This window comes from Psittacula echo, assembly GCF_963264785.1.
Source record: "Psittacula echo genome assembly, chromosome: 1".
In the NCBI taxonomy this organism is placed as follows: domain Eukaryota; kingdom Metazoa; phylum Chordata; class Aves; order Psittaciformes; family Psittacidae; genus Psittacula; species Psittacula echo.
Window position 1 is genome coordinate 58,096,208 of NC_137735.1, and position 27,320 is coordinate 58,123,527.

Genomic DNA, 27,320 nt, shown 5'->3' on the forward strand with positions numbered 1-27,320 from the left:
CTGTCCTGCAGATTTTACTGTTAAAGCATGTGCTTTTGTTCCAAGTGTTGAACCATAAATGCAGTGCTCTGGATTCAAATACCATGAGAAAAATAAGCTGGTGAGCTTGCAGAGTGACACAGACTCTACCAAAAATCTCTGAAGTTGCTGAAAAAAAATTTACTGATTGCAGTGAAGGTGAATCAGGCCCCATATAGAAAAACTAGTAATTTTAATTTTGGTTTTACCTTAAAAAGAAAAGTGAATAAGTAAAGTTCATAAGCATTAAACCTCATCAATGGACAAAAAAAAGACATGATGATATTATTCCGTCTCTCTTTATTTCCTGTTCTCTGTTGCATATGGGTGAAATACCCCAAAATTTTATTTATAAACGGTCATATATTGTGTAGTGTTGATCTTGTCATTAGAAATAATCAGCAATTCATGTTTCTGAGCTCTTAAAGATAAACAACATCAAGAAACGGCAATATTTCTGTGTTCTTTAGTATACAGGGCAGATAATATAGAAGGCAATAAAAGCAAGTGATTTTTTTTTAATCTGGAATGAAAAAAATATAAAATTCTTTAAACAGAGCTTAAAACAGGTAATCTTGGTCATAGACAGCCTGAAGACACGAAAACCCATGTTCATAGTGTTCATAGCTGTGCAGAGATAATGACCAAGACAGTTCTCTAATAGAAGCAAATGGGACAATTCTGTAGAAGCAGCTCTATATTTTTCATTGCCTTTTGAACAGCGTACTTGTTAGCTTGTGCCATTTATTAGAGTCCACAGAATGGATAATATGGTGTCTATGTTCAGATGTAAACTAGGCTTTTGTTTCATATTGCTACCTGAACTTAAAATATCAATGTCTGAGAAGTGAGTAATTCATCCTACTGTTAAAGAAAGTTGTATTAAAATATTAAGCATTTAAATATCACATATGTTTTTTTGGCTATTATTGGAGAGTTACTTGGGGACTGGTATTATGCTTTGCAGTTGCTATGGAAACTTTTTAATACATTCGGTTTGAGAACAAGAAACTGGAAGTAATTTTTGCATTCCTAAATCCAGTTTTCTGGTAATAAAAGGGACAATTGTGGATTATCAGATTGTTACCAAAGCTTTCCACTAGATCCTAAGGTTATTAATCTCTAGAAAAAGGGGAGGAAAATTTTTACTAATAAACTTCTACAAAGAAATATGAAGAAATTATATCTATTTTTTCATCATGTGGAGATTAAACAATTAAAACCCCAGTATTTTAATATGTTCTCAGGAAAAAGGCTGATCAAAAAGTGGGTTTTGTTGAAACTCCAAACGAATGCTAAATTATTAAAAAAATAAAAGGTGAGATAATTATGACTAAAAAAAAAGGCAACTAAACCTTACATGAAACAGTTCTTTTAAAAAGTATATATCTTCTTTATTCACTTGAAGTAACCTTGATATGAGTCAGGAAACACTTTTTAATATCATGTATTACTGCAGCACTGTACCTAGAAAGATTAATAAATTTACTAAAACAGTTTCGAAAACAAACACACTTGAGCTCACTTATATATTTTTTAAAGATTAAAAGGTAAACCAAAGCTGCCTAATAACAATAATGCTTTAATTTGTTTTCAAAATCATATATAAAGTGATAGTCCCTTATATTTTCCAGAAAATGGAACTTTTTAGAGTGTTTAATCCATTCTTATATATTAATATTTTTCCTGTTAACAGCTAGTGATGAAATATGAATAAACAGAATTTGACTGAAATTATTATTTTTATTTTAAATTGAAAAATCTTCAGGAGTATCAGTTAATAAAATTATTGGTTTAGTGTTTATACAATTTGATATAATTTTGTTTGATTTTATTTTTTTCATGGTAAAATAATTTAATTAGGCATAAAAATATAAATACTTCAGAACTTTTATAGCATTGTGGCTTTTTTCTATGAAAGTAACTACTTTCTTAAGAATGATAACTTTTCACAGTTTTTAAAAAGTGACATCAGAAATAAAGCATTGTCAAATCTATCCTGTATAGATAAAGAAAATTTTGATATTTCTTCATTTTAATGGAATATGTTTGTTTCAAACTAATTATTTCAGATAGCCTTTTGAAGTTTTTTTATTGCTAGTTAAAATTTTATCTGGAGGCTTTATGTTTGAGGAGTCAGCTAATTTATGAAATTTATGTTCAAAAAGGTGGCATAAATGTTTGAGCTTAAATATTGATTAGATCTTTCTCTCTCTTTTTTTTTTTTCTTTTGCTTTCCTATTTGTGAACTTGTCAATTAATTTCCACAGGGATATAAAAAATAGATTTTAGACAGAGATAATCCACTATAATCCCAAAACAGAAATCAGAGGACAAAATGGTCACAGCAATAAATTATTCTTTTATACATTCTTGTTACCTTGATTCCTCCAAAATTTTCCAAATCCCCTGCTTAAGGTCACAGGAAATATGAACCTCACCAAAACCTTAAAATGAAGAGTTTGATAATACATGAAACAAAAATGGTAGATTGTTTTAAATAATGTTAATTACTTATTATAATGACAGCTTATACTTTTAATTTGTTAGTCATAGTAGTGTAATTTTTTACTCTATAACATGGACATTCTCAGTTTTCATTGATTAGATAAAGCTTTAAAATATTCCAGAAAGCTCACAGTTGGCTCCAGTTATTTCACATTGATCTATAAAAAGCGTGTTCTTACAGACAGATGGGCACAGACCAACTTCTGTGAATTAAGGTCTGTAGTTAGATTTTTAAGGTAAGGGAGACTGAAGCTCGTGAGCGTGTTTTTTATGATTTCCTCTGCTTCACTCCTTACTTCAGTTAGTCTAGAGCTAGAAATCACCTCTTTACTCAGGATGCACATTCTGTCTTCTATACGTGTATGATGACTGATATTTATCTGTAAAAGAAATTATTTTGCACAAATTGCCATCTATTTAAGGAAGTCAATATTGCACACACATCGTGCTCTAACGTTATATTCTAAGATGATCATAGAGATGCTAATGAGGTTTAGGGGGGTGAAGATAAAAGATTTAGGAATAGAAAGTTGGTATAGTAAGTAAATATATTTTTTTTACGGTCACCTTAAACATGCGCATGCAATATAATTTGTTGCTAGTACTTAATATATGTGGTAGAGGGAACGTGTCATTTTCTATGTTGTATAGATGCCCTAAGGAAGTATAACTTGATTTCCAGAACATTTAAGCTATCATCCAGAAAAATTCTAGTTTGAATTAGACAAAAATGACAAGTTGGAATTTGTGTTCAGTAGTATTACTGCAAGAAACAGGGTCATAATATGGTTAGAACATTTCGCTATGTCTTTATTTAAGACACATAATGATCACACAGGTCACAAAGTTTGAAAGTGATGTTCTGCAAGTTTTTTAACATTGGATTCATCTAAATGTAATTAATATCATTAAAGCATGTACTAAACTGACCATTGCAGAGAATATTGTGTTAGGAAGTGTGTGAGTTGCAAAGATTGTGACTGATAAGAATATTCAAATCAATATGTTCTCAGCAACGAGGTAAATTTGAGCATAGCTGGCCTTTCTTTGCAGCTAATGTACATGCTAAGAATTATTACTGTTCACTCAGAGAAAAGTTTTAATGAAAACTGAAAATATTTGTTTTAGAGCAAACACGAAAAATTGAAGGACTTGCTTACCTATTTGATTAAATGCAAAAGCGAGACTGCACATAGGATTTTGTTGTGCTATGCTAGAACTTATTTTACCAGTCACTTTCATAACCTTTAAACAGCCTTAAATAGTACATATGAAAAACACATTCATAACAGATTCCCCATAGGGAATTTTCTTTGGTTTAAGAAAATTTTATTAAAGATTGGCATTGCAAATAACATTTTTCATAACTATATGTAGACCTGTTAAAATTTTTATTAAAACTGGAGTTCGGCCTGTTCTTTTTCATCATTCTATCAGATATTAAACTCCAGCAGCAGCTGTAGGAAATGGAGAAAGGGATTTTCAAAGGGATTTGAGTCTCCCTGTCTCTGTGCCTTTAGTGATCATATTATCATAACTATCACACATAACAAAGCTCTAAATCTGTAATTCAGATAAAGTAGTCAGGACTTTGAAATACAAAAATCCAAACATATGCTGTAACATTTTTTTTTTTTTTTTGCATTGCTGGTTCCGTTAGCATGGATTTTGTAAACTTGGAGAGGTATCCAACGGATTTTGTATACTAACACATACTAAATGACATTATTATTTAAATGTTTGATGGAGATTTAATTAAAGGTATGTTCTATTATTCCTACAGCATTTCCAGTAAGAGTATATTAGATACTGTTCTACCAGATGATGGTCAAACCACTAAAGGTTAATAAGAAATGATGTTAGAAGCTTTTTTTTGGAATGAATTATGTAAGCTAGACTGCTGTGGAGGCAATGCCCATCCTCTCAACAGTGTGTGAGTCCTGTTTCGTGCGGGGACAGCTCAGCAAAATGCTGTGTTGAAATGGTAAGTGCAAACACAATTCTCCTATGAACTTAAAAAGCTAAAGATGCAATGTAATAAAAGTTAAGGAGGCTAACTTTTTAAAGTAAAAACAGTGTAGTACAAAAGAAATGGTTTCCAAAGTATTTTAAGTACTTCTCTAAGCTTATTTACATTAAGAAGATGGTTTTGGTGCTAAGTGCCTAGGGAAAACAACAGCTGTATTGTGAAAAGTTAGGAAAACTCTAAATCTCAATATCAAACCTGCTTGTAAATGAGTAGTTGCATATATATTTATTGTAACACTGCCTTCTGCTGGTCACATCTCATTTATGATGTAAGTGAAAGTGCTGGATAATAATGAGATGTTGTGTTTATCTGAAATTATACTCAATATGAGATATTTAGTGTTTAGGAAATATTTAGATTAAAATAGTGTGCATCTGTCTAATATGTATACATCAATGATAAGTACATTATATTTATGCTATAAGCTTACAGCTGTTAGATACTTTCTTGACCTCATTTGAGAGAAAATTTTTCATGTGTAGTATATTGGACAGTTATCAAAAGCTTTCATTTTGTTGTTAAATTGATTCCTGCTTTTGATATTTCTGTAGTTGGAATTTCTGATTCTTTCTGTCTTTTCAGTTGAAAGGCTTTGGGTGTCACAGGGCATAAAGCAAGCAAGCCATCTGCTAAAAAATTTCTGTTTCGTAACAAATGTCTAAATGTAACGGAAGTTAGGGGACTCTTAGATCTATGTGTTTATGTATAAATTTAAGCAAGTGTTTGCATAAGCTGCACATTTTGTTGCTAAGTACTTTATTATTCCTCAGCTGGTTATTCAAAATGCACACATATATTATGATAATTACTCCTTAGAGGAAAAATACAGGATTTTGAACATGGTTTCTGTTTTACTTTCTAACATGTCAAACACATAGTTTCTTTAAAAGAAAAAAAATACTGCTATATGTAGTATTTTTTGTTTCCTTAAGCATGCATAAAGGTTAAAAAGTGTAATGTGAATTTAAATATATTTTACTGCATGTCTGTCAAAATTAAGGAAAATATTTATCACTGTTTATTAGCTTCATCATAGTAGGTTTAAGAGGTATGAAAAGATACTGTATTTCAATCTGATATAAAAACCTGAAATTAAAAATCAAATATTTGGTGGGAGCTTTTTTCAGATGTAGAGAATATAATGGTTAAACCACACATTTACTCAGTGAAAACATTGGCATGCATGTCTGGCTGCCTACAGTAAAATTAATGACTGGATTGTGCAGTGTGGGAAAATTTTTATTTTACTTTGGTTTTCCTCAAGATGTGAAATCCTGCTTTAGTTGCCTGAGGCTACATTTTTAAGCACCTTTATTACAGCACAGATAAAACCCCAGCTATCTGACAAAATGCATTCTGTTTTATTACAAAGGATTACTTCAAAAAGCGCAATTCTGTACATTCTGGGGATAATTTAAACACCAAGAATCCCTATAGTATGGCAAATAAAAAGTAATTATCCATAATGCATACTAGAATCGCATTTTAATGGACAAGACCTATCAGAAAATATGCAGATCCAGAAATTTCCATTTTTGAGTTCCTTCCTAGAATGTGGGGGCCTTGCCCGACTGCCCAAGGAGGATTGTACCCTGACTCCATGGGATCTCTGTCTGAGCAATGTCTGTGGATTCCAGCCTTGCAGTCCTCCGAGGATCACCGTGGTCCCATCTGACCCTTGTAGTCTATGAACCTTAAGGTTTTAATAATCAAAGACCAGCCTAACCCCTTGAGAGCGTGTTTTTAAATTCCAAATCTCATCTTAGATGTAACAGTAATTAAAAAGTCACTTGCAAAATGATAATAGAGTCAGCCTTGTTAGAGCAGATGTAACAACATGCATAATAAAATACTTTGTGGCAGTGTTAAGGCTGTGCCTGGAAAGACTAGGTGCCCATAAAAATGCAAAAGGATGTGGAAAAATATATCAGATTTTAAACTTAGGCGGCAGAAAAAAAGGTTTAATGGCTGCAGTGTTGACTAGGAAGTGTTATGTATTAAAGGAGTTGCTGTTACCTTTTTATGGATAGCACTTAAACTGGATTTTTTTTCCAGATTTAAAAATCTTCAAGGAAATTCCTCATTCCATTATATTTTCATGGTTCTCTTATTTACATACATCTGTGTATATGATTTGTTTTCTTACAGGTATGTAAGCTCACTTGTGTGTGTACACACAACATACATGAGAACGAAAATCCCAAGCAAGTTTGTGTTTCAGAGTGGTCACAACAGCATATAAACATGTTTAAACCTGAGTGTTAAAGTGTGTGTATCCAGGGAGATAATATGTGATAGTAGGTAGCATAATTCACTCGCATTTCCCTGTGTTAGAGATGACTGCATAATTCATGAATGGCAGAACAAGGTCAAGTCAGGAGTGAGTTGCACATGGACATCCCTAATGAATGTGCATAGTACCTACTGCCCATCAGGTTATACTTAAATCATAGATATTTTATGTGGGCTTTCCCCTTTCCTCCTCCATTTTTAGTTGTCAGAGTGATTTGCCAGTAATATGTTTACAAAAGTTTTTTTGCGCTGCCCACGAGAAAGCGTGTGGGGATTCCTCACTCTCACTCAAATCCCTTTGTACAATAAGGCACTCTGCTTCTAGGTTTTCAAGAGCAGCTTTATGTGCATCTGTATATTTGAATTCACATTTTTCTCTTTTGGCTTATACTGCTAGGTTTTATCTATATTTATTCTTATGCTTGGGCCTTTATTTCAGTTTTTTGTTTTGGTGGTGGTTGGTTGGTTGTTTCTTTCTTTTCTTTCAATTTTTTGTAGCTACCATATGTATTGTGCAACCTGTAATAAGTTTTTTTAGAAGTTCACTTATTTTATACAGAAGCATAAAAAACCAGCAATTAATTATTTCTTGTACAGCAGCAGTCTTCTGTAGAACAAATAGGGTCCAAACGTAAATAATCTTGAGTGTGATCAACTATGTAAGGAAATATATTTCAAAGCTTTATATATAGAAACAAATCTGTGTGAGTTTTTACTAAATATGCATGTAGAACTTCAAACGAAGACAATAAAAATTAAACAAATCAGCAGTGTATAGGATAGTGGAATAGAGTCATTTTACTTTCATCAGTGTATAAACATAAAAGCAATTTTTAGTGTAATTTTTTGTTCATACTGTCTCTGGAATTCTGTAAAAGTAAAAAAAGTAAAGTTGTTGTAAAATATTAAGTAAAATTTTTTCACCTTTCTTTTATTGAATTAACTTATGAAATTAAATATTTTGTTGTGTATAACATGGAGGTGTTATAATGTGGATAGAATTCTTCCAGTTGTAATACAGGTTGCAGATTATATATCAAAACATACAGATTACAATGATTAAATATGTATAAAATCAGCATAATCCATTCATATGTTTGTAAGGGCCCAGAGTCCTCCAGAGAGAGTCACAAATCCACTTGATGTTCTTGAGTGCTGGATTTTTTTCCTCCCTGATTTTATCTGAAATATGTGTAAAAATTCAAAAGTCAAAGGGATCCCTGTTGGTTACAGCTAAGTAGTCTCAAACACATATGTTTATCCTACCTAAACTTGATAGAGTCCTGTGCTTCCATTTGTGTGTATAGTTTTTTCTTGGTTTGGTAGTTAGTTTGTATTGGATTTTTTTGAGAGTTACCCATTTTAGCAAGCAGCACCTGTCTTTGAGGTTTGAAGTAAACAGTTCATTTCGAAGTAAAATCCATCTCTCTTAGGAAGGTTTTTCCTCTGTGTGTGTGTATACAATGCAAAGAAGATGCACGTATTCTGGGAGATGTCTGTACTGTCTCATCATATTTTAAGTAAAACAGCTTCTTTAAGTCTTCCAACAACCTATTTTGTCCAGACTTTAAGAAAGCTGTAATATGAGCATATGGGGGACATAATTAGGCTGGTCACATGAAATCCTAATTTAATTTATTTGCATGTTTTTGTTAGCCTGGTTTGCTACTATAATTTCAAATGAATAATCTGAAAAGACGAGTTACGCATTCTCAGGGGGAAAACAAAAGGTGCCTATCTAGAAATGTATCTCACACATGTGCTGATGTATAATAATGTGTTTAATGTAGGGAGAATGATCCCTCTTTGTGCCCAGGTGTGACTAGGGCAGTGTTTGTACCAGTTTTACACCTATATAATTAGTTTGATTATTGCATATGTTCTGTTCTTTTCTCCTAGTTTCAGTGAGAGCTGAGGGAGCTACAGAATAAATATCCTACTTTGTGATTACTGTATTCCATAAGAAGTATTTTTTTAAATCACATTAAAAGCATAAAATGTTTCCAACATATTTCATCCGCATTGCAAAGAAACAAACAAGTTGATTCTTTTCTTAACTAAGTGGAGCAGAATAATTGTAATTTTTGAAGATATCCATTATTGTAAATCCTATAAGCAATATTATTGTGATCATTTTGGGGGCATCAGACAGGTATTTAACAGTTTGGTTCAGGTTGCCTAGGACAACAAAAATGCCGCTAAGCTGCATCTCAAAGCTTCTGGGATGAAGTGAGTTGTGACATACCAGTGAAGATTAAATTTGTAACAGATAGAACACCTTTGAAGTACTAGCTTATGATTTCACAGTGGCATTAGGAGTCTTACTGCAGTATTTAAGCAGTTAGAAAGAATGCTGGTTATTAGTGGTTGAATTTTGTAAAATAGGATTTTATTGTCTTTTAAATAGCCATGACAGCAGTTTGTATTATCCAAGCACAACAATTTTATTGCCATGTATTGCTGTTGGAGAAGTGCTTTTTCACACTCCCATGTATAGAACTAAGGCACGTAAACAGGTGAATACTTTTTGTCTATTGTTCACTCTTACATTGCTGAATTTTAAATAATACAGCCTTTTCCTTTCTTTTCGTGTTTTTGTTTTCTTTCTCGCTTCTTTTTTTGATCAGTTGCTTAGAAAGAGGAAAGAACAGAAACATTCAGTGTTTGTCTCAGATAACACTGGAAGATCAGATGTCCAAAAATGTTCTAGGCCTGTGCATTTTTACATATGGTAAATTAATTTTAAAAATAATAGCATAATTTCAGTTGTCAAATATGCTTTTTTCATACGGCTTTATGACATGACATTATCAGTACATAAAGCTACTATGCTTTATGTCTGAATCGGATCACATCAGAATTTCCTGCCATATCATGTAACAGAAATAGAGACTTGTTCCTAAAAATAATGTCTAGAAATCTTCAAGTATTCATTAAACCATGTGGGGAAAAGCAGGCATGATCCTCTTTCTCTGCAGTAATCTCTTAAGGATCACTAGGCTCCATATTACAATTTCCAGTGTTACTAATTTGTGAAAGTTAGTTTAAAATATTAATCTCTGCATTGTCAGGATCTTTTAATGACTTTCTAGGCTTCAATGGGTTAATTTTCAATGAGGGTCGGGTTTTATATGTTTATATTTTCTTAGCCTTGGTCAGGAGAAGTGGCTTTGCTTGCCCTTGTGCTGTGCCAAAGTGATAGGGTTTCATTCGTTTGAAAACCTAGCACATCCCAAGAGGTTACCTTGGTGTAGATTTCTTTCTTTCTGTATTAAACCGCTCATTGTCGCAAAGTGACTAGTGCTGTTGAGCTTTGAAAAGAACTTCTAAGAGGTTAAAAAAAAGCTTCTGTATAGAAGGATTTTTCAGTTCTGCAGACAGAATACAATTTGCAGCTGTTTGACTTGCGACAGTGATATGGATCTGATTGTACACAGTATACTAGGAACCATGGATGCAGCTGGAATAGAGGTTATAAATTTTAAAAGCAATGCAGATTTTGGCCATTAATTGGCTGCTAATAAAAGCAAACTCAACGGGTTCTAACTGTGGGAGCCTGTAGCTGTGTATCTGATATCAGGAATTCATACACATTACACAGTTTTAGTGATTCAGACCACGACTAATTGAAATATGAGGCATACTGATCAAATTTAGCATTACCAGCATGCACCCTGGTTTGGGACTGTATGGCGACAAGGTAGCATTTATTACTTATTCTCCATAACGCTGCCTGATTGAAATATCTAGCAATGTTGTCAGCAGAGGCCCAGCTGGGCTTTAGTACAGCTAATTAAGTCATTAAAAGAGAGGTCAAGCAATCTAACTCTTGCATACTAAACTACATAAAAGTCTTTATTATATTTTTTAATAAGCCAAGATTTGAATTTTTAAAGAAGTTTGTTTTAATAATGAATGCATTTGCTGGCTGCTTTGTCTGGGGCTTGATTAAAATAGGCGTTTGTTAGCAACAAAGTGAAAACTTCTTGAGGCTTAGTTTAATAAAGAAAACCAACAAAACCTTGCGCTTTTTTTTATTTTTTTTTTCTTTTTCTAAGTGGTAGAAAACTAAGCCTAACTCAGGGTGATAACAAAAACACGGCTGTCCCAGCACAGGCAGACAGAAGAACTTGGTTCTCAACCGCAGAACCAAGGTGCAATCTGTGTATAAACCACTCAGGTTTCTTATTGTTCATTATCTGTTCATTGGCACATTGTGAGGAAGAAACACGCCTAGAGGGAGGTTTCCTGCAAACTAAGTACGCACTAATGTTGGATAGTTCTTGCTATCTATTTTATGAATTCAGATGGGAAAGAGAGTAAAATGAAGGGAAGCAGCAACAGTTTGTTCTTGGACTTTAAAAACAACACGCTGTGGGTTGCCTGAATCTGGAAGAGTAAAGCAGAGAAAGGATAGCTCCATATTTGTGTTTTGAAATTGTGGTGATTAGTGTCATATACACTGTACATGGTCTTGTCAGATCCTATTCTGTGGAACAAATTCTTCCTAGCTTGCAGCAAGAGCCTTGTTGTTGTTGTTTGTTTGGGGTCTTTTTCCTAGCTGGAAATCTTATCAACATTGAATTTAAAGGATCAGTTTGGCAATTAACAAATAACAGAACTTGACAAAATGAACTGAATGTCAGTGTATATATTCATCTTTGAATAGCTAAAGGAAGCAAGAATTAAAATCCCAAATCCCTGATATAAATCAAGTAGTTCCTCTGAGGTCCGTCATTACTGCTATGAAGTGGGAAAGTGTGTCTCAGCAATGTGTATATCTGTAGTGGTAGCATGAGATGATATTGACTACTAGTAGTAAAAGTCTGTTTCCATTCTTGTAGCAAATGGATCTTACTCCAAGTCTGTTTCTTTTTTTGGCCCAAACTTTGAAATTTGTTACTTAAATCTCTGAGTAAACCATACAAATTGTGGTGTCTGGATTAGAAATGTGGTACTTGTTTTAAATAAAAAGCTTGCAAAAAATATTTGTTTTGAAATTTGGATAATAGGTATAAGAAAACAAACGAATTGAAGGGAAGTTAATAAATGATCCCAGAGGTGAGTTATATAATATTTTTTCCTTTTTAGAGAAAAGTACATTTATGGAGTAAGAAGAGGACTGCAACAGAGTAGAAATTCTGTTTGTTTTGACCTTAAAAATCTGACAAAATCTGACTTGGTCTGCTCGTCCTTATTTAACAGCAGCTGATTTATATTTTCCTGGTTAAGTTAGTTTTATTACTGTTTTCATAGAATGGTTTGGGTTGGAACGGACCATAGAGATCACCTAGTTTCAAGCCCCCTGTCATGGGACCATTCCACTAGACCAGGTCGCTTAACTGCACCTCACTTATCTTACCAGGCGGTGCACAGAAGATGCCTTGAGGGCAGTTTTCTGAACCTCAGCAGATGCAGTATAAGTAGCTCTGCACTGAAGTAAGGGAGGTCTAAATGGTGTTGCCTTCTGAATTCAGATCTTATATGACCATTGGAGTGTGCTTCTTACCAGGACTATAAGAATGCTTTTTGTTCTTCGCTAATCCTCTGTAAGGATTTTTAAAACTATCAACTATTATGCTCATTGCAACTCAGTGGATCTTCAAATACATTGAATTTTAAAAATCTTTCTGCATTACAATGGTGAGACAAAAATTTTCAGAGTAACAAAGGTCATCTACTTAAAAAGGCTTTCCTGAATTTGAAAGCTTTTGCAAATAGATGCATGTTCACTGCGATGGAGCACCTCATAGTCTTTTCAGAACTTTGATCTTTTCTATTTCTCTACTTCACAGACAAAAGCTAAGATCCGGATGCAAAAATCCAAGTGTGTGTGTGTGTATATATATATATATATATAAAGCTATACCTATTAAATATATGATCAAAACTAAAGGATTTTAGATCTTTGGCTTTTCCCCTCTTAAAATTAGTAAATTATTGGCATTATATTAAATTATAATTGGTCTTTTGTTTTTGTGGGTTTTTTTTTGTTGTTGTTGGTTGGTTGGTTTCTTTTTTTTCATTTTGGTTTGGTTTTTTTTTTCAGCTGGGGTCTTGAGATTGGGAGCAGGCAGTTATATTTTGAATTATACATTTTGGGTACTGGTGTACATTTTAATTACTGGCATATTGTTCAGATAAGTGAAGAGACAGAGTTGGCAACAAGCAACCTCATTTAGAGACTGTAATGATCATGGTCCTCATGTGTGTCCAGCTCCACAGCAAAACAGACTAAACCAGTAGCAGCAGGTAACAAGAATGAGCATACTGCCTCAAGAACAAGATTATCTACCTCACTTTGTGTGCTTTCTGTGATGGTGGCCCTATGTGTGATCCAAGGAAAGAGCAAGACAGAACTAAAGTCTATGATAACACTTTGCTTTGCTCCAATGTCATCTTGACCTCTGATCATTTTGAGAGATATTCAGAGCTCGCTACAGATTTTCTATCTAACTGTTTCTAATGGATTTCTTTTCCACATGGTTGTTCCATCTTCCCTGGTCTTTCAAAGCAAAGAAACATATGAGCATTCAGATGCAAATCCAAATATGAATTAAGCCTACTTTTAGGACTAACTAGTACAATCAGCTAGAACACTACATATTCTTTATTGTCAATGAGACCAGCAAGGTATGATTATGACCAGCTGGGTTATAATTATTGTTCTGGTATCACTGATTAAATTGGTATCAGGAAATCTTATAATCCATTCTAATGAAAGAAACTAGCCCCATTTTTACAGTGAAAATTCAGAAGTGTTTTCATAACCATTTGCTGTCTTGGCATTTCTTTTCAGAATCTATCCTCCAAACCTGTTGAGATGTGTCCATAAGTAATATGCATATGGGTGTGCATTGTGGTACTGTCTGTTGACTGTAATTGATTATTCATCTTGTGTGCTCATATTTCATTATTCTAAATGAAGAACAAAGCCGTACACAGGATAAATTCCACATACTGCTCAAATCAATGACAGAACCCCTGCAAGCTTCAACAGGGTTGGGATTTCATCTCAAATGTTAATACAGTTGTTTCCATTGTAAAGATCAATTTCAACAGCGTATTTTTCTTTTCTCTGAAATTTGCGTGCTACCTGCAGATACTATTTCCTCAATGAGAGTGATTTATTTTTTCTTATGAAGAGTTTTCAAAGAAATTTTTAAAGTTATTTTTTATCACTAGGAAAGAAAATTGTTCGATTTTTAAAGTAGCACTAGACTATTAGATTCAGTTTATTTGGGAATGTACTGAGGTCTTTGTATTAGGGATGTGTGTCTCTGTCCATCTGTTTGTGAAACTGAAAAGAGCTCAGAGGTTTATTTTTGTTGCAGCAGAGGTGGAGCTTCATATAATACAGATGCAAATGCAGCAGAATAATATTTTTTTGCAACAGATGATGTGCAATGTCATACCTCTGTATGGCAACTAATTGGATATAGAGGAGTTTCTTTTTCCCTTTTCCTAAAAAATACCATTGAAACTCTGTAACAAAAGTATGGTAGGGTCACAGACTGAATCACTTCAGTATTATGATCACTGTGCTCAGGAACCTTGAGCGTTTTTAATCACATGATAACATTCTTATTTCACAAAATGTTGCCCATCTCAAGTTTCCATTTCCTCACTGAGAGCTGTTAAGTGCTCAGTTTTTAAAATGTAATGTCTTTTATTCAGGATTGCAGATACACTTTTAGGTTTAGTCACACATTTTGGCTTTTCTTGGCCTAAAAATATATTATTTACAATAATGTATCTGTCTCTTCTTGTTATATCTGAGTTCCCATATATCATTATCAGTGGAGATACAGGGTAAAATAATAAAAATAACTTTGTCAGTAAACCACAGAAGTTTTCACACCTGGAACTCATCATCTGTGTATTTTGGCTACTAAGAAGTAGCTCCCGACTGGAGGACTAACAGCTCCAGGCACAGATCTCATGGTCTGTCTCAGGAGTGCTGGTTCAACATGATGAAAAAATGCAGCATTTTTCATGAGCAGTGCTGCTCTTCTAGAGACTCTAGTCTGACTGAAAAATTCAGTGGTGGAGATATAGGCTATTTGATGTGTTTGCTGAAACACCCTTGTTCTTTTAAATGCCCTGCTGAGGGTGAGAGGATGTGGTTCTTGACTGTTTGTGCAGTGACAACAACAAAATACTGCAGGAATTCTGTCTTTTTTTATAACTTGCATTAGTTCATCCAGGACTGGTGGATATTTCACTTCTTTTTTTTATTAATGCAAGAACATCCCTTCTCAATTACAAGAGACAGCCTTGTATAAGAGGAGAAGACTTGACATGAAGCATAGAGGCACAAAAAGAAGTCTTAAACTCATGTGATTTCTAGGAAAACAGAGGGGAAAAACTGGCTCTACAGAATTTTCATTTTCCTCAGCAGGATAAAGCTTTCTTCCAATCTCTACAGGCATTTTCACTTGGTGGTTTTTATACTGACAGACCACTTTATCATTAGTTTAAACTCTGAGGGCTGTGAGAGATGGAGTCAAAAAGGAAGCTGGGTGGGAAGGGAAGGGGAGAAGAAAGATGGTAACCTCTGGTTCCCAGTCTTTTGTCCGTTGCTCAGTTGTGACTAGTTCTCACTAAAGTTTTCTTGGTAATTCTGATTATGAGCTTTTCTTGCCAGTGGAGACTGAAGAAAACCAAATGAGTTGGTTTGCTCCAAGCTGTTGCATGCCACATTGATGCCATTTATGTTGCTAATGGATTTCCTTTACCATCTTCACCAGTCCAGGCTTACTGTTCTCATAGTTTCCTTCTAGTGTCAGTTATTCCTCTTCATTTTACTCACTTTGCGGCACACAGAGACTCTTCCTGCCACCATTGAGTACCCCTTTTCCCTGCTCTCTCTGAATATCACCAGGTTCTTTCTGGGGTATGTTTCCTCCTCAGGGAAGGGGAATTCTGTATCATTTCATTACTGGTAACAGCACTGAAAAATCTCTTTCCTGCTTACTATCTTCTAGATTCCTTTAATCTTTCTTTACTATTTAGGGTACATCCAATCCATGTGAAATATGTCAATTTCTTACTATTGTTTAACAATATCCAACAGGAGGTTGTGTTAATCTCCTTCTGTATTTTGCACATTTGTCACTGCTGGTAACCGTAGGTTTTTGCCCTAATGTTGTTTATCTTATCAATAGATATTCCATTCTTCTCTTGACTTCGTCTCTCCCAGAAAATCCTTGAGTGGATTTGGAAAGAGTTACATAAGATCTGGTTTTGATTTTGAGTAAAAAAAAAAATCTTGTTATTGTCCAATCCAGAACTGCTAGCCAGCCAAGTTTCAGTACGGTAACTTCAAAATAAGGACAGTGATGCTAAGGAGAGCTTGAAACAGCAGAGCTATAACTTTAATAGCCTGAGCCAGGATTTTGTGTGGCAGCTGACTTGTGGCAGGATGCAGCCCTACACAGAGCCTATGCTGAATGCTGTGATTCCCTTTGCCTGGTCTCTGGAGAAGTAAGTGTGGTACAGCCAGAGCAAAACTATTCCTCTTTCCACCCTTGCCCTTAAAATACTTTGAGGTCCTGTTTAATAAGGCCAATGGAAAAGACCATGAGAGTTTGGAAAGAAGTTGCATTTCTGATGAAAGAATATTCTTCTTCATGCTTCTTTTTGGCCATAACTTTCCTGGGCAGAGCTGCCAACCAAATGTATTCCCTTTGCCTTAAATCTGAAACCAATTAGGAATCGCATTGCTGAACACTGAAGAGCTACACAGGCAATTTCCTCCTAGAGCTAAAGTACCCGGATAACTATTGTAAAGTTTCCCAGCCTTCGTCCTACCATCATTTCTGAGATAAAAGAGCAGGCTCTTTTCTCCCATCTCCATCCACAGCCTTCCATTGCGCCCTTTCCTTGCCTGAGCTGTTGCTCACAACCACAAGGCTTACCCTGACCAAGTTGGTCCAAGGCTAACAGCCCTCCCCAGGGGACTTCCCATACCCAACGAGCCTCGGGGGTCCCACCCTGACCATCACCCTTTCACCCTTGAAGAGGATGGGAGAGGAATTGAGTGTTCAAAGAATACAGAGAAAGCTTTCTTTCCTGGGCTTCGACATCCTAGAAGGAAAGTCCAGACTAGAGTTGTCTCAATGGAGTTTTAAATTATCTAAGAGGAAAATTTGTAGAGGCACTTGTGGGTAATGATGCTAAATACAATAGCAGAACTCAGGGAATCTCTGAAGAGATTTCAACCTAGGTGTTATAAGTGCAAGTACTCAGAATGACCTGTCTTTATATAGTATTCGATACATATAAACCTCTGCCATTTTGAAGTTACCTGTTTCTTAGAAACAGAGATAACACTGAAAAAATATTATTACTGGATAGCACTGGAAAAATATTTTTTCCCTGATAGTGTCATGTGACTCCATAAGTTTCATAAGGATGTTGTGATTAAGTTGATCATAAAATAGAATGTAATTAAAAATCTTGTACCAGGGTTTTTCTTGTTCCTCCACAAGAGCAAGAGGCTCACTCCAAAAGCACTGTCTTTACACTTCTAAAAAGCATTTATTTTACAGCATATTTCTTGTTCTGTCAGATATTCAGCAGTATTTTGCGTTGCATTTTGGAAGTCAAACACCATGGTCTAGAGTCTAAATTCTTTGTCTGAAAGTCTTTTTGTTCTTAACCGTCAGAGAATATAAAAAAATCAGCTGTGGTATTTTCAGTCATCTCATATTTCAAATGCCTCTTTATTCAGTGCTTTTATGACCAGTTGCTTGACAACATATAGATATAGTTACTTACTGTGAACAATGCCCCTGTGCAATTGGTGTTGGTATGTATTTTTCAGGGCATATGTCGATACACAGTAGTTCCCAGCCGAGGAAGTTTTCGTAAAAGGGCTTTGCTGCAGTGCATTTTTACATTATGAAGTGATGTTTTCATTGAAACTCTTCCATGACGTCCTCTCTAGGTTGCATCTATATTAAGATACAAGTTTTATTAATCTGAAATATGCCAAGCCTGAGTAGGGCAGCATTTTAATGCTTAAAGCATCTTCTACGGGATGTTATCGTGGTTTTGCAATAAGAATGAAAGCAAATGAAAAAAGGAATCTGTTCAAGAAATTAGAAAGCTTCTTTTTCTAGAAAGGCTATACTGGTAAAAGGGGAAATGCTAGCATAACGAAAGAAAAAATTAAAGGAAAAGTGTCAATAGAAATGTTAAAAATCTTCATAGCTTCCTTCATATGATAAAATAAATTATATTCTTCCCAGAAGAGGTATGTCTGAAAAGTTATTATATTCATGAGAGTTTGGGATCATCCTTTAGGAAAAAAAATCATATCCTTGCTACATGCCATATGATAGTTGTGAGGGGGTGGGAAGCCTATAGAAAATATATGATTACACAGTAAATGCTACTTTTTTTGGACTAATTTCTACAAAATCCCACTTAATTTCTGTAGAACTCCTTCAATTTTATGCTTACTGTATTCCTTTTTCATGAGGAATTTGAGATTATTGTTTTAACCTTTTCCCCCCACTGAGTGGACAATGAGAGCGACTGCAGTAGCTTTTCTTTTTTTCATATAACTTTTGTATTGTCAGCTTTGCCTGTAATTTTTACAGTTTTCCTAACAGTGATTAGTCATGAATACTTTTAAAATGAAATAAGTACATTAGTCTACATCAGAAGTTTGAGCATGCTGCTGTTCTCAGTAGTGTTTATTGTTTCAGGCTATTACCAAAAAATGGCAGAATTTTTGCACAAGGAACTAACTCTGGAAAACCCCAAATGTAAATATTACAGTAATTTGCTAGTCTTCAGGTCCTGGTTCATTTACTTCAAATTTAAGGATTTCTGTCATGGGCAAGCATCTTTGCTTAAAGGATTCAGGTAAATTCTCTCCATCTTAAACATAGCAGGAAGGATTAAGGCATTTGCATATGTTTATATATTTGCTCCCCTCTGGCTTCAGGTTCATTGGCATCAGATACCTGGGGATTCCTCTGGTATTTTCTAGTACCAGAGAGCCAGCGTTTTGCATCTTGTCTGTTTCATGTAGGGAATAGTTATGGGAATGAATAAAAAAGGCACAGTACAAAATTGGTAGGCTCAGTAAAACCATATAGCTTACAAACTAGTGCTGACATGACTGCATGCAGGATAACCTATCATTTTTATTTTAGTGAATAATTTAAGGTCAGTTACTAAGACTATTTCTGTGGTAATAAAGATGATCTCAGAAAATGTACTGTATTAAGGGAGTTGTACAGCCATTTTCAGTGTTGATCCTAAGCAAGTTTGTTGTTTGTTTGGGATTTTTTTTGTTGGGTTTTTTTTTTGTTTTTCTAGTACATCAAATATAGTCTACTGAGTCACCAAGCAGTAGATTTATACAAAGAAAAAGTAGTTGATGGCAAATACAGAGAGCTGATATGTTTTCAAGGAGGACTAGCCTGCCGCACTTGCAAGCAATGATAGATGTGTGTGAAATATAATCCTGATTAAAAATGCATGTGTGAAACCCGTTGAATAAAGCGCTGTGTCTGACAACATGTTCGGAGCTCCTTTATGTGAGAAGGGCAGGGAATGTAACAGCTCTTGTACCATTCACATTCTCTTCATCACTTGCTCAACTCATTGTTCTTCCAAAATTTTCATCAGATGTAATGTTGAAGAGTTACGAATGCAGAATGCAGTTTTAGGAAGTCTAAGGGCTTTGCACTAGAAGTAGAGATTTTGAAAATACACCTAAACCAGACTACTGCTCAGATCTGTCCAACCTCTGTTTCCATGTGCAGCAAGGAGTGCTAGGTCTGGGATCAGGGGATGGTCATGGTCATTTGGCAATTTCTATGACCTGGTGAGGTATTAAAATCCCTACAGGTGTTAATTTTGCTGGCTGTCAATGTCTATATCAGAAACATTTATCAAAGTTAAAGCAGTGGAAATTTTAGGGCTGGACAAATCTTCAGTCAGAGGTGACTGAGCTGCACATGACAAACCCAACTATAGCTAGGAAGCCTGACACTAATGGCAAGAATTGAAGTGAACTGCCTTGTTTACAGGTACAGAACCTGCAAGTCTTTGTACATATGCACATGCTCTTCTATGACATCTTTAATCTTTATCCTAAGAGTCTGCAGCTTCGATTTTGTTTGCAGGAGCTCTTCCATGTAGCAATTAACTGAATTATGAGGGCTTTCAGAAGCTGTATAGGTGCCGTTCCCTGACTGCTTCTGACTTCACTGACTTGTGTGAGCTTCTACATCCCAGCTTTTCCCATAAAAAGGCTCATAATAACAAGTAAGGGTTCATTATTGCTTTGGTAAGATGCTCCCTCTAAGCAAAGACTTCAGTGTAGCCATGCTGGTTGTAGGTAATGCTTGAATGTTGAATTTTGATATAGGTGTGCTGTACAGGCACCTTGACTTGTAAGGTCAAAAACTGGAGCTGTGCCTTGGTAAAGAAAAGTCTGAGGAAGAGCTACGATTCTGAGAGCCATTTCTCCCCTCTCCTTGTCCCTGGCCTTTAATAATGGCAGAGAAGGTAGAAGTAGCCTGTGCACTGCCCTGTGCCTGTGCAGCCTGTGACATTTGAGCATCGCTGCTTCACCCCATCCTTGCGCTTTGAAGGCAGCTTCCCATCCAATTGCATGTGAGAAAGGGTTTATCACTGTGCTCAATCCAAACACCTGCAGCAACCATTGAGGTGAAAAGAAGTCACCTGTGGGAATGTGGAAGAAAGAAAAGGGGTGTCAGCCCCTTTTGCAGTGTGTGAGCCATTAAAGCAGCATTTGGGGCCATTTTTACAGGTATCCAGATGCCTACAGGTGCTGATAGGCACCCAAAAGGATTTTCCAAAGCCCACACTTTTAAAGGTATTTAGGCATTAATCCAACATTGGAACGTCTAATTCTTAATTTCAGAAGCGCCTAAGGGCCAGATTCTTAAAGATATTTAGGTACTGGACTCCCCCTGAAATCAAACAAAAGTTACATCAAATGATCTTATTTCCCAGGACAGTATTCTTGAAGAAGTGCCTTCTGGAATATTAACGCGTAAAGACCCAATTGATCTGAATTGGGAGGATATCCGCAGGTTACTGTACATCTCAGCTTTACTCAGAAACCGTGTCTTAAGAGGTTCATTCTCAGATGAGGATCTGCTAGCTTTTTAATATAATTACTCCATACCAGTAATCTGGCATGATGACAACCACCTATTAACTCTGCAACTCAACTCAAAATAACTCAACATTCATTACGTGCTTTTAATATATAATTTTAGTGAATTATAGAGGTTATGAATGAGCAATGGCAAAGAGCCAGGATGAATACAGAGCATATTTCAGGCAGGTATTACACAACCTTTCCTGCCCAGCACATTATTTTCCCTGTCATGACAATGTTTTCTCCACAACTTGGTTGCATATTTGATGCGTATAAGTGCATGTATAGTCTAGGCTTGGGAGCTCCTCTAAACCTTTTTACTTTGCATGAAACCCGAATTTGAACATAAGCCTCAGAAAGAAAAAAAATGCACATTAAACACACAGTTTCAAGCTTTCTATTTTCTTTTCCTCTGTCCTTTGAAATTTAATTATGTAACTACTTACATTTTAGAAAAATGCTTATAAAAGTGAATCTTCCTGTGCACATTGACAGATGTGTTTATATTTGCCTGTAATATTTAGCTCTTTACCTGGGGCACTGAGATCTGGCCAAATTGTTACTGTGCAAAAACCCTCAGTAAAACTTCTGAACTGCAGGAAAAGGGAAGTGTGTGGTGAACCCAAAGAGTGCCTTTCCTGCTGTGCCTCCTGCTCTGCCTGTCTGCAGAAAGAGAAACTGAGTCAGTAAGTTAAGAAACTGAGGCACAGGAGCAAATTTAATCCCTTACCTTGGCATCGGTGGCAGAGCTGGGAGTACAGTTCGGCCATGTGTTGGGAGCAGGAGGCCACAATGCCCACCTGCACCTGCCCTCATTTGCTCCAGATGCCACTTGCATCCACTCTGCTTCTATGCATGCAAGTATGAATGTCCTACATGAGATGTGACAGAAAAAAGTCAGGTCAGCAGCATTTGGTGTATTCCCAAATAAAAGCCTGATCTAGCAGCTGTTATTCACAGGAGGGATTACTTGCAGTATCCCTGAAAGAAGGCTGAGGAAATTCAGTGCGAATGTTATTGCTTTCTTGATCTGCATGAAGAACAAGTAGCTGTAAATATCAGAGAGGAAAGGTATATCTTGCTTTCTTTTTCCTGCTGTCTCCTGTCACTGCTGGAGGGAGCTAGTTTGCCATAACTTATGCAATTACCAATAGTCTTTTTTAATTTGACATTTTAAGAGCTGTGTTGGGTAGAGAATAATTAATAGCACTTACTTGCTTTGAAGTTGAGCTTTAAATTACATATAGCATAATTATGTCTAAAGCCTCTAACTTACTACTTACCCTAGTAGGTTTTTCATCTGTGTTTTACTGTAACACAGCTCCTTCTGTACAGCAATACTAATCCTTTACCTGGTCTACTTAAGCTCAGAAACATTGATTACATATTGTGATTTTCCTGCAATAACCTTAATTAATTCCTGATGTCTTTACCTTGTTCCAATTATTTTGAGTTTCAGCTCACTATTAAGAGAAATAAAATGGTGGATAAAATTTCATAACAAAATTTGTTGCAGGTAAAAACCAATGAATAAAAATTACTGTCTTCAAGACCCAAAACCAGTAACCTTCTAAAACCTTTAAGACCCTGAATATTTTTTCTAATCCCTGGGTGCCTTTTAAGAACTGAAACTATTTTTTATTTTTTATAAAATTGTCAATGGCTTTTCTTCAGATTTATTGAGGCTTCTGTTTAGCTTCAATAGCTGTCTTCTCTGTTCCAGCGATATGTGTGGTAATGTTTCTGCATGTGGCTGTATTTTTTTTCTTTCTTGTTATCCTGATAACAGAGAAAATAGAGATGTAAAAATGAAGACTCTGCTTGTATGACCTACATAGAAAATTGTGCAATTAAAGGTTGATTTATTCATCTCACACACACTAACATATTCTGATTTCAATAAATGTACAGACATTAGTGACGATGAAATCTTGCTTATCCTTAGTATTCTCCAAATTTTGCTTTGCAATTAATTGTCTTACCAGGTTACATCTATATTAGTATATGTTTCCCCTCAAATTCTAAGGAGACTAGATCCTCTAATTTATTTCCCATCCTGCAGCTGATATAAGCAGGGTTTTAATGCTGGTGATCTCTTTCTTAGTTACAAATACACACTCTGAGTGCTCTGAGATTTACGTAAGAACTTGGAATTCAGCCACGGGGTTTTGAAATGCTTTTTTCAGTTATGATTAATTAGCAATTATTATTAATAAAATTCACTGTGTGAATAAAGTGTTGTCTTTCTAGTCTCTCTTGCAGTCTCTTTTATTTGGACTTCAATATTGACATGGTTGTGAATAGTAGGGGATGCTGTTGCTGCCACAGTCACAGAAATTTGTATTATGAAAAGACAGATGGCTGCTTGTAAATATTAAGCAAGGGGTAAATTGCAGTCTTGATTTAATTTTGGTTTAGGTGATTTTAGCAGTAGGGAGGGAAAGCACTGACTGCAGAAAACAAATGTACTTTTAAATATTTTAAATTTCTAATGAGCTTCAGCTTCTCAACTGAATTTAAAATGAGTAAGCCTTTCACTGTGCTCTAGATAACGAAGCTTGAAAACAGTATTTACTAGAAAAACACCGTGCTGATATAACTTTTTAGTGCATAACTAAAATACTCCCACCCAATAGAAAATATCAGGTGATGCCAAAGTGCTGCCTTGAAGTTTTGTTTTATTTCTGACAGTCAGCGGAAAGGTAGGGAGAAAAGGAAATATATATGCTGGGTTTATTGGTATGAACAATATCACATTAAAAGTCGTATCAGCCATACGCTTTTTCTTGAGAATGCAAATTTGTTGAAAGTGAGTTCATGTAGGTGAAAAATACGCAAGTTTCCTTTATCTTTCTCTCCCTCTTTTCCTGTTTCTTTCGTTTCATTTACCTTTTTATAAAATACGTGGACCCGACAAGTCCATGGGATCCACCCTTGCATTGGAGAGGGAAAAATGATTTTATGCTGGCCAGTTGGACGTGGCAGACTCTCTCTTGTATAATGACACAAGTTGGCTTTTGTAGCCAGCAGCTCCTAGGAAAAGGCTACGTCGGTGCACAGGTGAGATAGGCTGCCTTGGGTGCGGAGGTGGAAAAGGGTCTGGGGCCTTTTCATTTCTGGGAGCCTTTGCTTCTGTGGGAGAGAGGCTTGGCCAGTTCTGGGCATGTTATAAATAAGGATTAGATGAATTACCCTTTGGTTCTGATTGACCTTTCTAATATTCACTATATACATAGGGAGGTTGTATGCATTAAAGGACTTGTAATACTCATTGTTTATATAATAAATAAATTTTTCAAGTAAATGTGTTTCTTCTTAACCTTAACCAATGACTACAGAGAATGATAATATGTCTACTGGCCTATAGTCCTTAGTTAAATCATCAGTTTGTTAACTGCTGTTTGCAATCTAAACCCTCCCTCTGGAATGGACTTCTTTAAAGCAAAATGAAATAAAATAAAGGTAAGTAAAAGTAAATAGATTTTCCTATTGAAAGTTATTACTTCAGGAATGAAGAAGATGGGTATTGATCCGCACCATCCTTTGCCATTACAGTCAGGTTCACATAGATAGCTCAGACACTTTATTTTAAGCAAACAGCCATTTTCTCTTCTGACTTGGATTCCAGTGAGAATTGAAAAAAGTAAAAGGTTTGTAAAAACATTTTTCTGTCCTTCTTACAGGGACAATTTATGTTGAAGTAACAGTTTCTGAGATACTTGCACCTGTTATTGATTTATTTCTTCTTTGTCATGAACAATCTCCTGTTTTATAATACAGTTACCCTTGTATGCTGCCCTAAGGTGGTTATTCAGAAACAGTTTTACTACAAGAAAGTCCCAGGGGAGATCAAAAGATATAAAGCATTCTGAATAAAGGAATGGCTGTTTGTTAATACATTGTTTTTTGCATTTTATATGGCTTATATCAATGAGGGTAGTTTGTTTCCAACAGTAGTAGAGAGTATGGCATGATATGCAATCGTCATAACCCTGCAATGATGTGGGGAAACCATAAGGCCCCTTGCCAGAGAAAGCTTGCAAAATGACCTTGGGAGTCCATGGAGTGCAAAACACTTAAAAAGCCACAAACAAACCAATTTATTTAATTTTTTTTAAGTGAATAAAAGCAATACCTAGAAATTGTGTTATTATCTGAAATGTGTTCCCTTTAGAAAAAAGTACGTTGTGTCTGTAATATGAATGACTTGGAAGAAAATGTAGTGTGGAAATATAAGCATCTTTCACTTATTCATGTACACGTGGGCATGCACACACATGCACAATTGCTTGCTTGTTTTAATATAATATTTCCATTATTCCTCTACAGCTCACTGTTTTATAGTTAGAGATTAATGTATGACCTCTGCCTTCCTGACTTCAACTGATTACAACAGAGGAATTCTTCTGTTTTTACTTTTTATCACATCTTCTGACATTTTAGTGGGTAATACTTGACAGCTACGAACATCTGCAAAAGTTATTGTTATCATAACTTGAGCTCAACAGAGCTACTGTCACTGATGCTTAGGAGAGATCGCATTGTAAAAAGGACAGGGAGTGCGATTACATTCTCTTTTTTAAATAAAAAAAAATCTTGTTGGATTTACAGTAGGAACATTTTATTAGAGTACTTCATCAGGGAAGACACGTGTTTCTCTTACATTTAAAAAAGATAGGTGCTGCACTTACATTTCTTGAGCATAAGTTTGCAGTCTAGGCAGGCTGTTTGATGAAGCAATTTTCTTTCATGTAAGATTTTTACACACATCATGGGATGACTAGTCTTATCTTTTTTTCCCTCTCTCTCACACCTGTTCTCCTCTTTCCTTCTTTTTCTTCAGTCTTCTTTTAGTCTATCGGGCAAAGTGCTCCTTGTGGGCTTAGGGCCGCAAAGCAGTTTTAAATAGTACAGACTTGTGAGTTATATATGTTAAAATAATTCCACTTTATTCTTCTGATTGCTTATTCAGTATGCACCCAAGGAAACCATTATATTAGAGTCTCATTGAAGACAGCAATGGAGACAGCAAATGCAGTTAGTCATTTATGTGCATATTACAGCATAAATCACAAAGATTAAGGGCAGTCATTTTTGGGAGCACCTCAATTTTGCAACGAAAAGCACTTAAATAATTACCTTTTTAAGCAACTTTTATTGACTATGCAGGAGGATAAAAAGTAATCTTACTTGTTTTAAATGGCATAAAGCAACCAAATGCCATTAACAGAGTGTTACATTTCTTATTTCACTCAGATTGTTGAAGCTTACCAGCAAGAGATAAAAAATGTATAAATTCAGGAGCGCTGGCTAGCAATATCCCAAGCCATTGTCAGTGGACTCCTACTTTCCCCTGCCAAAATATGTGGAAGCATGCATGGATTGTGCTAGATTAGTACGAAGGGCTTGTTTCCGTGGCATTAGCCAGGTATCTTAGCAACAGGATCATACCAGATTCTCGCAGTGCTCTGTGGTGGTGCATGTAATATCCTGGACATAATCTGTCTTTTAATTTTCTTTGGATTGTAGTGATATTACAGATACATGTGTTCAGTTATAGATCTTTATTTAATAAGAAGAATGCTTTAGCTGAAGATTTGTACTATGTCAGAAGTGGGCAACTCACAATAATGTTACTGGAGGTTTAGCCCAGGTACAGCCTTGTCTCGCATTTCAGATTGACAGGAAAACTTACTCCCTTCATTAAGATGTGCCTCATAGTTCATATCTTTATGCTGTGGAGACGGGGATGCTGCCAGAATTCATAATAATGAGAACGTTATTTAATGTCAGATAGAATGCAAATTGCTTGTACAATTGAAATGTCATCTAAAACATGCCACCGTATGCAACACCACTTTATTATAAGTCACTGAGAGCAATATCTTAAATTTGGAATTGCACTAATCCTTCATCTGCTTTTGTTTACCTTTCATCTATAATAGAGATGTCGAATTTCCTCCAAACTGCATTTGCATGTTTTAACTGCTTGCACACACAGCTGAAGATGTGTGGGAGAAGCATGAACAAGAACTTGCTTTTGATTTTCTTCATCTTTTGCTTGTTTGTTCAAAGCAAATTAATAGGAAAAGATAGCTTTTGAATACAAGACAAAATGCCATGTCAAACCTGTTTAGAAAATAAGCTGAAGCTCATGCAAGAACATTTTGTGACTTAAAGTATGAATTGTAATACAAATTTGATTTTATTGATTAGATTATAATTGATTTTCTTAGTAATTTAGTCCCTTACTGTAGTTGGTAGATTTCTGGCATACTTTTCTTGGAAAAAGATATCTAGTACAATTACTTTCCAAAT